The sequence below is a fragment of the Puma concolor genome, chromosome C2 (genome assembly GCF_028749965.1).
Source record: "Puma concolor isolate L17-30 chromosome C2, mPumCon1.1.hap2, whole genome shotgun sequence".
NCBI classification, from domain to species: domain Eukaryota; kingdom Metazoa; phylum Chordata; class Mammalia; order Carnivora; family Felidae; genus Puma; species Puma concolor.
Window position 1 is genome coordinate 95,519,832 of NC_141675.1, and position 14,216 is coordinate 95,534,047.

At 35.9% G+C, this 14,216-nt stretch overlaps 1 long non-coding RNA gene across 1 annotated transcript in view; it reads left to right on the forward strand.

The window, feature by feature from the left end:
• LOC147577435 (uncharacterized) overlaps nt 1–14,216 on the forward strand; it is a 260,510-nt gene that overhangs the window by 184,482 nt on the left and 61,812 nt on the right. The window contains exon 2 of the long non-coding RNA XR_015255819.1: nt 1,130–1,235. This is a non-coding gene — a long non-coding RNA (uncharacterized LOC147577435). The remainder of the gene's footprint in view (nt 1–1,129; nt 1,236–14,216) is intronic.

Consider the following 14,216-nt stretch of genomic DNA (forward strand, 5'->3'; position numbering starts at 1 on the left):
TAGGAACAGTGATGAGTCCTATTAATATTATGTACCCTTCATATGATGTGGTGAGAAGCAAACTTTGGTCAGTCTTGTTTAAAACATAGCACTACAGTTTAATCAGGAGAAAGAAACACGAGACAACTCCCAATTGAGAGATATTATACAAAACACTGTATCAATCTGCCTCAAAATTAAGATCATCAAAACCAAAGAAAGTCTGAGAAATTATATAGCCAAGAGGATTCTAAAAAGAGATGACTACTAAATTTAATGCAGTATACATATGGGATTGTAGAAGAGAAAAAAAAATAGGAAAAATACTTAGAGAATCTGAATGAAATATAGACCTTAGGTAATAATAATGCATCGACATTCATTCATTACTTGTAACAAATGTATTATACTAATGTAAGATGTTAATAATAGGGAACTGGGTGTGGGGTATACAGAAACCCTCTGTATTATCCTTTTCAAGAATTCTATAAATCTATGCAACTATATATAATGGTTCTGTACAACTATCCAGAAAAGCAAATAAAACCACAAAGCAAAGCAAAGCAAAGCAAATACATGACAGGCATTCTTTTAGATGCTGTAGTTACCACAGGGTACAAACAGACCAATTCCTGCTAGGATCTTAAATACTAAAATAATAGATGATCAATGGCTCCATCCTTCATCCCAACAAAAACAGAAACTTATTTTAGTTACAAGCCCACAAGCTCTGCTACGTCATCCACATTTTTGTTGAGCAACTTAGTTTAACCTTGTTTTGAAACCCAACAAAATTAGTTTTTTTCTTTTGTTTCTATCGTAGTCAATGCTTATTTATATTTACTAAACTAACTTATTTATTTGTTCACTGTTGCTTTTCTTATATAATTCCTTATTCAAGGCTCAATTTCCCTTTTGCTAAAATTAAACCTCTCAGTGATAGTTTATGAGTAGGTTACACTCTTATTCTTTGAAAATATTTTTATCTTGTACTCATGATTTTATGATATATTTTGTGGATATAGAATTCTAGATGGACAGTTATTTCCTTCAGAAATTTGAAGCTATTATTATATCAATGTCTGGATTCTAGAAAATTACATTTTCTCACATTCTTCAACAAGTTCTTTTTATCTTTGATATTCCACAGAGATCAAGAAAAAGAGTGTCATGAGACACACACAGTGAAATCAGCAGGTGCCAGATCTTGCAAGGTGTTATAGGTCAAACTATGGATTTGGACAACTGTCTTAAAGGTACTGAAAAATTTTTACAAGATGTCATGTTCTAGATTCAAGTTTTAAATGAAGACACTTAACACTTTGCGAGGAATTCATTAAAGAATGGCAAGCTTTTGACTTTTTCCTTAACACTCTCAGTATAAGATGTGCCAAATTAATTTTTCTAAATCAAATTAAATCTTGGCTATAAAATCACTTTCCAAGGTTCGTAATAAGTATAATGTTGGTTACCTTCTCTTACCCGAGATTGTATGTGGCCCCTGGGGTTCTGTGCCTGTAAAATAGCTCTAGCTTGTATCTGGATGTTTTGCAGAACATCTTCTCCCATCCTCCCCTTGCTACTATTTCACCAGAAGCAGGATCCAACTTCTGGACCTGAACTCCTACTTCTGTCGGCACAGGCCGTTAAAATTTGTGTTGGCCCATTGGAAATTCCATTCCTTTGCTGATCTTGTCCTTAGGAGTTCTCTAACCAATGTCAAAGCTAGGACTAATCCTCAGAAGCATGTATGCAGCTCTCAGATTATCCAGATAAATTTGGGGTCTTTTTTTGTTTTTGTTTTTGCTTTGTTTTTTGTTTTCATTTTTTCTTTTCAATTGAACTAGACCTTAGAAAACAAAGGTTTGTTTCAAATATGCCTTTAAGGAGCTCCTGGGTGGCTCAGTCCACAAGCATCCAACTCTTGATTTCAGCTCAGGTCATGATCTCACGGTTCGTGAGATGGAGCCCCGTGTCAGGCTCTGTGCTGACTGTGTGGAGCCTGCTTGAGACTCTCTCTCTGCCTTTCTCTCCCACCCTCTCTACCTCAAAAATAAATTTTTAAACATTTTAAAAATTAAAAAAAAATAAGATATGTATTTAAGATATCACTTCTCAACTTTTCCTTTGGGACCTAAAATATTAAACAGTATTACCTTTCAGATACCAGTGTGAATGAAACAAGAACACATAGTTTATGTATTAAGGACAAACTACTTTGTTGGAAAGAGTTGGGGAAAAGTACTTTCTAAGAACTGCATAGGAAGGTTTTCGATGTGTATTCAGGTTGTGCTTATTGCAAATGTTTTCTTCCCAGCCTGTAACTTGTCTTTTAATTTGCCTACTGGTGTCTTTCAAAGAGCAGACATTTTAAATTTTGATGAAGTCCAGTTTATCATTTTTATTCTTTTATGGTTTACCATTTTGTGTAATCTATAAGAAATCTTTGTTTTCCCAAGGTTATGAAGGTGTTTAGTTACATTTTCTTTTACAGGTTTCATAGCTTTAGTCTTTGTATTTAGGACTATGATTCATTTCAAGTTACTTTTTGTGTAAGGTGTAAGGTAAACATCATGGTTTATTTTTTCCATATGCTAAGCAATGATTTCATTAACATTTGTTGAAAAAACTGACCTTTACAAAAGGTAGTATGGTAGCTTTGTTAAAAAGCAATTGGTCATATAGGTGTGGGTTCATGTCAAGACTATCTCTTTTCCATTGATGTACATTATTTTTATGCTGATACTACACTTTCTTAATTACTGTGGTTTTATGGCAGTCTTATAAACAGGTAATATAAGTCCTTGAAATTATTTTGTTCTGTTCAAAAATTATTTTGGCTATTCTAGGTCATTGTATTTCCTTTTTTTCCCCAAGATTTTATTTAAATTCAAGTTAGCTAACATATAGTATAGTATTGGTTTCAGATACAGAATTTAGTGATTTATCATTTAATATAACACTCAGTGCTCAGGTTGATATATTTCCAAACAGCTGTTAGAAACATTTGGTTAATTTCTTTAAAAAATGCTTTCTGGGAATTTATTGGAATTACAATAAATGTAGACATCAATTTGAAAAGAATTGATATCTTAACAATATTTAGTCTTCTCACCCATGGATGTGATAAATCTCTTCACTTCTTAAGGTCTTTAATTTCTTTCAGCAAGGCAGCTTATACTTACAGGTCCTGAATGTATCTTACTAAATTTGTCCCAATGTACTTCATGTTTTGGATGTGATCACAAGTGGTCATTTTAAATTTACTTCGCTGATTATTTGTGGCTGTTTTGTAGGAAACAGCTGATTTCTGTGAAATGACTTCATTTTTTGTAGTTTTGCCTAACTTAATAGTTAGTATTAACAGCTCTTTAAAAAAAATCTTTCGTGTTTTCTACATGCATGATTATGTCACCTGTGAATAAAGACAATTTTATTTCTTTCTTCTCCAACTTTCTGACTTGCATGTTTGTTTTCTTGTTTTATTTTACTGATGGGGAGCTCCAGTTTGATACTGAATAGAGATGGTGAGTAAGGTAATGATTGTGAAAATGCTATTCTATAAAAATGTTATTATTGTTTACTATTCCCTTTACATGTCAGCAGAAATGGTAGCAGTTAATAAATATAGGAGGGCTCCTCATGGTATAGCAGACATGCATTCCTGAAGACAACATAATTCAGTTATTATTTTAAAAATCATTTCTAATTTGGCCAAGCCACTCCTTAGTTTCATAGTTTTGAGTGACTTATTAATACTTCCAATTAAATGAAGAAAACTGTACTTGCCTCATAACATGTTCTAGCCATGACTCTCTTGGATGCAAGTTACAAAAAGTCCAACTCAGCTAGTTCAGGTTAAAAACAATAAATGAAATTTATTTGCTTTTGAAAAAATTTGTGGCACATTTGGCTTCCAGCCATGTCTCAGATGTGCTCAGCAGATTCTCTACATGTGGTAGTCCCATGGACTCCAGACTAACATATTCCTTAAATAAAGAGAGAGCGCCTCTTTCCTGATAATTCTAGTAAAAGTTCCAAGAAGTGATTTCACGTATCCAGGAGATGTCATGTCATGGTCGACCATGTCTTCGTCATGGAACCGGAAGGCAAACTGAGTCCCACTTGAACTACCCTCTCTCTAAGAGAGAGAGAGGGTTGTTCACCAAGAGAAGATGAAGTTGTTATTATCAAAAGAAAGGAGACAGGGTTGTAGGAAAGCAAGTAAACAAAATCAAGAAAAATAGATCACTACTAAACAAATTTAGTCAGTGGTAGCATGGTATCACCAACTATCATCATAGCATATCTCTGATTCTTCGCATCTGTAGAAGGATTTGTAATACTTATTTATAATACCTCTATTTCTCTCATATGTTCCATGCAATGTGGCATAATGTGTACTCTTCACAAGGACTATATTTAGCTTTTTGGAGAAGAACCTTGGGTTCAAAATTTCTTGTCTTTATCTTTCACATCTGCATCACATTCTGATGATCTCTAAATATTTGACATTTCTCTTGAATGCCCTCTGCCTCTAAGGAACACTTTTTCCATCTCTCCATAACCCAATCTATGTAGGCTTGCCACAAAAAAACAGTGATGGGACCAAGCAATTCTTTGAGCTGCTACTACCATGGGGGTGACAAATGATGCTGGTGATTATATATTGTGGCATAGTTTTAGATCACTGACTCTAAGAAGAGGGACTTTTCCTCCAAAACAGGTACAAAACATGAATTTTATCACCACAGATCGCAAAAAAATACCACATATGGCAAAAGAGAGCATAAATTCAAAATTTTCAATATTCATAGCAAAAGGGAGCATTTATCTCACATTCATTTTTTTGCAGAGCATGTTGAAGTAAAGCAAAGCCTTCTGTAAAATAATTTAATAAATAGTCCTCAAATTTTACTTACTTTTAAAGTTTATTTATTTTAAGAGAGAGACAGTGTGAGTTGGGGAGAGGCAGAAAGAGAGGGGGAGAGAGAGAATCCCAAGCAGGCTCCATGCTGCCAGCACAGAACCCGACATGCGGCCCAATACCACCACTGTGAGATCATGACCTGAGCCGAAATCAAGAATCAGATGCTTAACCTACTGAGCCACCCAGGTGCCCCTCAAATTTTACTTTTTTAAAAATGTTTTTTTTTTCAACGTTTATTTATTTTTGGGACAGAGAGAGACAGAGCATGAACGGGGGAGGGGCAGAGAGAGAGGGAGACACAGAATCGGAAACAGGCTCCAGGCTCTGAGCCATCAGCCCAGAGCCTGACGGCCTGACGCGGGGCTCGAACTCACGGACCGTGAGATCGTGACCTGGCTGAAGTCGGACGCTTAACCGACTGCGCCACCCAGGCGCCCCTCAAATTTTACTTTTTAAGGATTGAAGAGATAAGTGGTAATTGGGGCTCAGGAATAAGGAATGGAGTGCTGCAGGCTGTCACACTAGGGAGCGTTCTAGCTGGACCATGCTGTTTCCTCAACTATACCATTTAAGGGCCATTCTCAGTTTCTTAATGCAGAGAATGAAAACAATTTCAGAAAGCATTCTATACTCCTACCCTCCATGTATGTGAGGAATGTTATAGTTCTCATTTCAGATTATGGGGTTAGGCATTTTCAGCAAATCTCTTCTTGTCTCCAAATATCTGCGTTAAAAAAAAAGCACTCTTACTGTTTTTGTATATAAATATCGGGACCATATTTGATATTCAGAGAAGATATTCTAGTGTTATGAATAGGCAAAACCAGAAAAACTGCATTATTTTCAGCATTCCTTCATGTATTATTTCTTCCGAGTTACTTTTGAGATTCTATCTATATTTCTCTACAGCAGCAATAGTGGATGTGGTAGGAAGTACTCTAGTGCTTTGTTTTCAGAATTTTCTTCACATTATGGTCAAATTTCCTTCTTTATCAGATATTGTATATGCAACAGAATGAAAAATAAAAAGTAAAAATAAGGGTGGCATGACAACTTATGCTCAGAAAAGTTGGGTCAATGCAAATCTGGATTTCTTCTCTGGATAGATGATCTCATTACTAAGAGTTGTTTATATGAGCCATCAGTTTTAACCCTGAAGATGTGTCTTAACGTCGAAACCCAACTAAGACAGTTTAGTTATCTATATCACCTTCCGAACATCCCTACTTCCATGTCAGAGTTTAAAGAAGAAAAAGGAAGCAAACCTTTATCTAATTGCCTGTGACCCTGATTGAGAAATAGTTTGAAGAAGAGTTGGTTGATTTTCATTAGAATTAACATGAGCATTTTTTCCTAGGGGCCTACAATTTCACGATCTCTTTTAAAATTATCTGGCCTATCAGGGTACCCCATGCTCTCTTCCCTCTTTTCTTTTACACTAACATTCCAAAGCCTTGACTTTCTCATCAACATGAACAAGATCTTCAGGGGTTTAAATGTTCTTACCGTAAGGATATACTGAGTCATGGACTGTGAAATAATCTTCCTTCTTCAATAAGGTTTTAGGTCATTTATGGAACAAATTTTTTTCTTTTACCCCTTAATTTAATTTATTTCATTTTTACCCAGTCATTTCTACAAGCATTTTAAGATTGCATTTTTTTAAATAAAGAATATTTAAAAAGTCTGAAGTCACTTGACAATTTTGAGTCTAAGTTTTCCTAGTATGTAAAATTAAGATACAGGAGCATCTGACTTACTAACAAGGTGGTATAATAAATGCAAGGTAGACCATTTGCTTGGAGCTTGGGATGCCTTTTCTTTATGTCATAGTGGTGCTTACGTTCCAAAACAAGTATACAAAATTGTATTTAAGGGATGCCTGGATGGCTCAGTTAGTTAAGCATCCAACTCTTGGTTTTGGCTCAGGTTATGATCTCACAGTTCATGAGTTTGAGCCCTCCAGCGGTCTCCTTGCTGACACTGCAGAGCCTGCTTGAGAGCCTCTCTCTTTCCCTCTCTCTGCCCCTCACCCACTTGTACATGCGCACTCTCTCTCTCTCAAAAAAAAATAACCTTAGAAAAATTATAAAAAGCAAAATCATATTTAACCTTTGATTTATCTGAAATATAACTATAGAACTAAACTTTATATATAAAATGTTTTCTGAGAAAAAAAACACTGGGTTCTATTTTAAGATGGCAGGGACACTTCTCATCCATAAGGCAGTGGAAATGACTCACTTCTTTTTCCTAATCATCTATTTAACGGGTAGGATAATAAGAGTCCACCAAGAAGAAATTTTATGAGTTTGTGAGTTGTATTTATGATTGTAGTAAGTGAACAAACAGAATGAAAATCAACAACTTTCTCTGGGAAGCTCTGCAAGTTGCTTCCCAAAAACAGATTCACTTGAGTCTGGCTCTTTTTTATAAATGCCTCACTGGTGGGGGTGGGTGGGGCAAGGAGCTTTGTGCTTAGTCCACTGGTAGTATTTATAACCATAGTGTTTGTTTATTTATCTCTCCTAGTATGCTGAACGTTTTAGAGCAAGACTATATTTAGTTTACAATGGTATCTACAGTTCCAACAGAATCTGGCATGTAGAAATGCAAAGTAAGGGTTAGTTAATCAATGTACTGGAAATGGAGAGGAACATATAAGTAGGATGGTGAGCATGGGAGTTGAAGAATTTCAGTGACAAAAGCTCATGAAACTTAGGAACTATAAAGGCATGGGGGCTCATGGGAAACTTATTTATCCTTAACTATCTGCCTGATTGTCTCCTCTCCCTTCTGTGACCACCCTTGCTCATCTTTATAACATGTAAGTTTCCTTCCAAGCAGAATAGAGTGACACAGTTACCATTCAAGTTTCTATGCCTGAAGCTATCACAGACATTTTGAGAGAGCTTTTTTTGTAAAAAATTTATTTAGATTATGAAGGGCAAAACTATTCTGTACCTCCAGGCTGAATCTCTCCATACACTAAAGATGGATAGAAGAATTATTTGCATTTCAGTGGGAAACTGAAGACCAGCCTTTCTGAGCATTTCTTGCAGAAACTAGACTAGGGATGGTGGTTCAAGAGTGAAAGAAAGTAGAATCTAGAGGAAAATAAGGAGTAAGGTTAGGACCCAGATACAAATAAAATAGTGTTCCCTAGTTCAAGTGGCTGTGTGTGTGTGTGTGTGTGTGTGTGTGTGTGTGTGTGTGTGTGTTTAGGCACAGACTGTGGAAGACGAAAGGAATGATTACATCATTAGAAAATATCCCAAGTAGAACCAATGTATAAAGAAGAGAAATAGCATGGCCAGTATACGTAGAGCAGACTATTGCTACTGGAATATAATTTTGGAGGAAAGAACTCATGAGAAAAGAAATCATGATAGGCAGAGATCAGCTCATGGGGTGTCCTTTATATCACAATGAGTAGCTTGAATATTATATTGTAGATATTTTAAGGAAGGGTAAATGGATCAGTTGGGTGGCAGATGGACCTGAAGGGAAAAGGAATAGCAGTCAGGAGAGGTGTTTAGTAATTAACGTCACAGCAGTGATAGCAAAGATGAAGATGGTAGGAGTTGGATTGGTGTACTATTTAGAGATAAAATCTGTATAATTTAATGACTGGGTTTGGTGAGCCAAGGGAGGAGTTGTCTGAAGAGAACTTCATGCAGTAGTGACTGACAACGTATATTAGGAGAGAGGAGATAACTTCCTTTCAGATCCTTAGAAGGAGTGTCATTGTTACCACCCATTGAGATTCAGGTCCTTTATTTATTTATTTTTTTAATGGAGAAAAGTTAGCAACTGTCCTTGTTAAAATATGTTTTCAGTGGTGGTTTTTGGAGTCTGCCCAGAGCAAAATCGTGTACTTGATATATTGGCCAGTATTTAACATAGAATACATCAATATTTCCAATCACAATAAATATGCTATAAAGACAAGCTCAATGCTTATCTTAATTGGCTAACAGATAATCAGGTTCATGGTGCTGTTTAATCCATTAGCATTAACAAGGTAGAGGTAGGTTTTATCAATACTGGCACTTGTTCAGATCTGTAGGCCCAGGAAAATAAGAATTTACAATCACAACTAACACTTCTTCGCTAATAGCAGTGTTAACCCTAATTGTTTCAAACTCTAAAATTTTGTTGTATCATACGTAAAATTTACTGCCCATACTTCACTATGTTAATTCCCTGTAAGATGTAATGTAAAGATTCTATGTAAATTCCCTGTAAGATGTCCTTTATCTGCATCCCACAAGTTTTTGTATGTTATAATTTCATTATTATTTAGTTGGGACTTTTCTCTAATTTGGGCATAATTTATTCTTTGGGCCCTATATTATTTAGATGCGTGTCATTCAATTTCTGATGTGATTTCCCTAGACAGAATCTTACAGCTATTGATCTCTAATTTAATATTGTTATAGTACTGGAACATACTCTATATATTATTGGCTCATGTAAATTTATAGAGACTTGTGTTGTGGCTCAGGATATGATCTAGCTTGATAAATGTACCATGTTAACTTAAAAAGAATGTGTATTTTGGAGTTAATTATATTGTATAAATATAAATTCAATCAAAATGATTGATAGTATTTCTTTGATCTTCTATGTACTGACTGATATTTGTCTAGTATTCCATGAGTTGGTGAGATAAGATGCTAAAATCTTCACTTATGATTGTGGAATTAACTAGTCTTCTTTCAATTCTGTCACTTTTTGATTTATGTAATTTGAAGTTGTTATAAGGTGTATCTGTGTTTCTGATTATTGTCTTCCTGATGGGAATTAGTTCTTTAATAATTACTCTTTTCTGTCTCTGGTAATAATTTTAAAGTCTATTTTCTCTTACTCCAGCCTGCTTGTAATTGTAGTTTGTATACTATATATATTTCCTATTCCATTTTCTTTCAACCTATCTGTGCGTTATTTTTAAAGTTTATCTCTTTAGACAGCATATAGTTAGGTTTGTTTCTTGTCAATTATAATCATTTCTGCCTTCTGATTAAAGTGTTTCGCCCAGTAACATTTAATGTGATTAATGATTTTTTTTTTTTGATACCGTTTTTTGTTTTTTTCATCATGGTAAGTGTACTCTTTAATCCTCATCACCTGTTTCACCCATCCCCCCACACACCACCCCTCTGGTAACCATCAGTTTGTTCTCTATAGTTAAGAGTCTGTTTCTCGGTTTGTCTTTCTCATCTCTTTTTCCTTTGCTCATTTGTTTTATTTCTTAAATTCTACATATGAGTGAAATCGTATGGTATGTGTCTTTCTTTGACTAACTTACTTTGCTACATTTTACTCATCAGCTCTATCCATGTTGTTGCAAATGGCAAGATTTCATTCTTTTTTATGGCTAAATAATATTCCATTGTGTGTATGTACCACATCTTCTTTGTTCATTTATCTATTGATGAACACTTGGGCTGCTTCCATAATTTGGCTATTGTAGATAATGCTGCTATATTCATCAAGGTGCATGTATCCCTTTGAATTAGTGTTTTTGAATTTGGGGGGTAAATACCCAACAGCGCAATTCCTGGATCATAGGGTAGTTCTATTTTTAAGTTTTTGAGGAACCTCCATACTGTTTTCCACAGTGGCTGCACTGGTTTGCATTCTCACCAACAAAGCGAGAAGTTTCCTTTTCCTCCACATCCTCATCAACATTTGTTGTTTCTTGTGTTTTTGATTTGTCACCATTCTGACAGGTGTGAGGTGATAGCTCACTGTGGTTTTGATTTGCACTTCTCTGATGATGAGTGATGTTGAGCATCTTTTACGTGTCTGTTGGCCATCTGGATGTCTTCTTTGGAGAAATGTCTGTTTATGTCTTCTGCATATTTTTAATTGGATTATTTGTTTTTCAGATATTGAATTGTATCAGTTCTTTATGTTTCTTGGATACTAACCGTTTATCAGATATGTCATTTGCAAATATCTTCTCCCAGTGATTTTTGTTTTACTACCATTTTATTATTTGTTTCTGTTCCTCTCCCCTTTTTTGAAACCATCCTTTTCTAACTTTTTGGATTATTTATTTTTGTTTATTTATTTTTTATTTTGTTAGTTTTTATTTTTGAAAGACAGAGAGAGATAGAGCATGAGTGGGGGAAGGGCAGAAAGAGAGAGAGACACAAAATCCCAAGCAGGCTTCAGTCTCTGAGCTGTCAGTACAGAGCCCAACATGGGTCTCGAACACATGAACCCTGAGATGATGACCTGAGCCGAAGTTGGATGTTTAACTGACTGAGCCACCCAGACACCCCTCTTCCCCTCTTTTAGATTATTTAAATTTTTTTTCAACGTTTATTTATTTTTGGGACAGAGAGAGACAGAGCATGAACGGGGGAGGGGCAGAGAGAGAGGGAGACACAGAATCGGAAACAGGCTCCAGGCTCCGAGCCATCAGCCCAGAGCCTGACGCTGGGCTCGAACTCACGGACCGCGAGATCGTGACCTGCCTGAAGTCGGACGCTTAACCGACTGAGCCACCCAGGCGCCCCTAGATTATTTAAATAAATCTTTATAATTTCATTTTAATTTATCTATTGGCTTTTTAGCTATACTTCTGAATATTTTCTAGCAGTTGCTCTGTGGATACATATTTAACTTTTGATAGTCTACTGTATATTATATTGCACTACTTCGTATAAAATGTAGACACCCTGGGACTCTTTATTTACCCCATCCCCCAACCCTTTCTGCCTATCATACATATTATATCTATGTATATTATAAAGTGCACAACAAAATCATAAGTTTTTCTCTAGTCATATATGTCTTAAACAAATTAGGAGGAAAAAATTTTTTAATGTTTATACATATTTATCATTTTACCATTTCCAATGCTCTTCACCCCTTCTTGAATATCTGAGTTTTTATTTGGAACCATTCTCATTCAGCTTGAACAATTTCACAAAGCATTTTTTGTAATGAGTGTTTGACACATTCTCTTATTTTTTCCATTATTTGAAATTGTGGTACATTGATCTTTTTTCCAGCACGTTTAAAGACCTAATCCCGTTGTCTCTAGCCTCCCTAATTTCTGATAAGTTAACAGTTATGTAAATTGTTCTCCTACTGAATAAAATATGCCATATTCCCCTACTGTTTTCAAAATGTTCTCTTTATCTTTGGTCTCAACAGGTTAACTACATGCCTAAGTACAGTTTTTTATTCATATTTATCTGACTTGAAGCTTCATAAGCTTCTTCAAACTACAAATGTATATCTTGTATCAAACTGAGAACATTTTGGCATTATTCTCAAATATTTTTTTTGCCTGTTCTTCATTTCCTCTTACATTTTATTTAACCTATTTATTCAATTTATTGATCCATTTTCAACTTCAGTGACTTTTTCCTTTTAATTTTTAGTCTGTTCTTAAGTCCAACCAGTGACTTTTCCATTCAGAAACTGCATTTTTCAGTTCTGGAACTTCCTTTTTCATATTTCCCATTTGTCTCCAGGGGTTTCTCTTTTTTTTTTCATTCATTATGAGCATAGTCTCCTATCTCTCATTGAGTATAGTTATGAGAGCTGCTTTGAAGTCCTTGATTACTATCTGTAACATTTTGATTATTTTTTTTAATGTTTACTTATTTATTTGGAGAGAGAGACAGAGGACACAAGTGGGGGAGGGGCAGAGAGAGAGGGAGAGAAAATGCCATGGAGGCTCCTAGGATCAGCATGGAGCTTGATGTAGGGCTCACTCCATCCCACTAACCATGAGATCATGACCTGAACTGAAATCAAGAGTAGGACACTCAACAGACTAAGCCACCCATGCGCCCCACATTTTGGTTATCTTAACATTGCCCTTTAGTGGTTATTTTTCCATTTTATTTTTTTTTATTTTTTTTTTAATTTTTTTTCCAACGTTTATTTATTTTTAGGACAGAGAGAGACAGAGCATGAACGGGGGAGGGGCAGAGAGAGAGGGAGACACAGAATCGGAAACAGGCTCCAGGCTCTGAGCCATCAGCCCAGGGCCTGACGCGGGGCTCGAACTCCCGGACCGCGAGATCGTGACCTGGCTGAAGTCGGACGCTTGACCGACTGCGCCACCCAGGCGCCCCGTATTTTTCCATTTTAAAAGAGGTTGCTTTTTTTTTCTTTTTCTTTTTTCTTTTTCTTTTTTCTTTTTCTTTTTTTTTTTTTTTTTTTTTTTTTGGCTTTGTTATATTTCAAGTAATTTTGGATTATATCCTGGATATTGTGAATGTCATGTTATGGTGACTTGGATTCAGATATATAACTGAAAAGGGTACGCATATTTTTGTTTTTGCAGATAGTTAGCTTGGTTCACTTCATACTGATAACTCTGACTCTTAGATGGAAACTCAAATCTCAGTTTAATTCTTTGTTGCTTTGTTTTCTGCATTAGCTGGGTTGCTTACAGCCTGTAGTGTCTCCTACACATGTATAATTCAGCACTCAGCCAGAGATCTGCTAAGAGTTTATACACAAAATATGACCCCAGGATTCTCTGTTTTTTTGTGGCTCCTGCCTCCCCCCCACATACCTCATGTTCCGGCAGCTGGTGTTGCCCCAGACTCTGTTCTCTCTTTCTTCAGGCCAGAAATGTTGTGGCTTAGATATTCCATAGCTGTTCTACATGAGGATGTGAGTATTGTCTGCACTGAGGCTAAAAGCCAAAATAAATAAAACTAACCCTGTGGTGATCCCTTCTGCCAAGTTTTAATTCCTCTCCAGAATCTGTGTCCTAATTTTTACTCTCCAAACCATTAGATAACTGTTTTTGTGTTTTGTTCTGCATTTGTAATTGTTTTCTCTGGGACAGTTAATATGGTTAGGAGTTTATTGGTCCTACCAGATATAGTATAGGAAACTGGTTTAGAGTTAGGTTCCTGAAATTCAGGCTCCCCCTAAGACCAATTAAATGAGAATCTTCATTTTAGCGTAATCCCTCCATGAGTTGCATATGTATTTGTACCAGTTGTCCATTTATTGCCTTTTGGATAAAAATTCACCTTTAATAATATGCTTTGTAATAATGGAGATTGATCCTCTACATGTATCTCCTATGAGGAGACCAAGATGTCAAACTTTGAGAGTAGTGGGTGCTAGAGGGACATTGCAAGAGAAAGAACATTGTCTTTCTCATTCCAGGGTGTTTCTGTCTTTGTTTCTTCTTGCTTCTACTGAATTACTCCCAGGGTGCATGTAGGTAGGGACATCCAGTGCCACTCTGCCCAAATCATGTGCTCAGAGTACACAGTGCCTTGGGGAACTGGTAGCACTGACCCAGGCCTAGTGA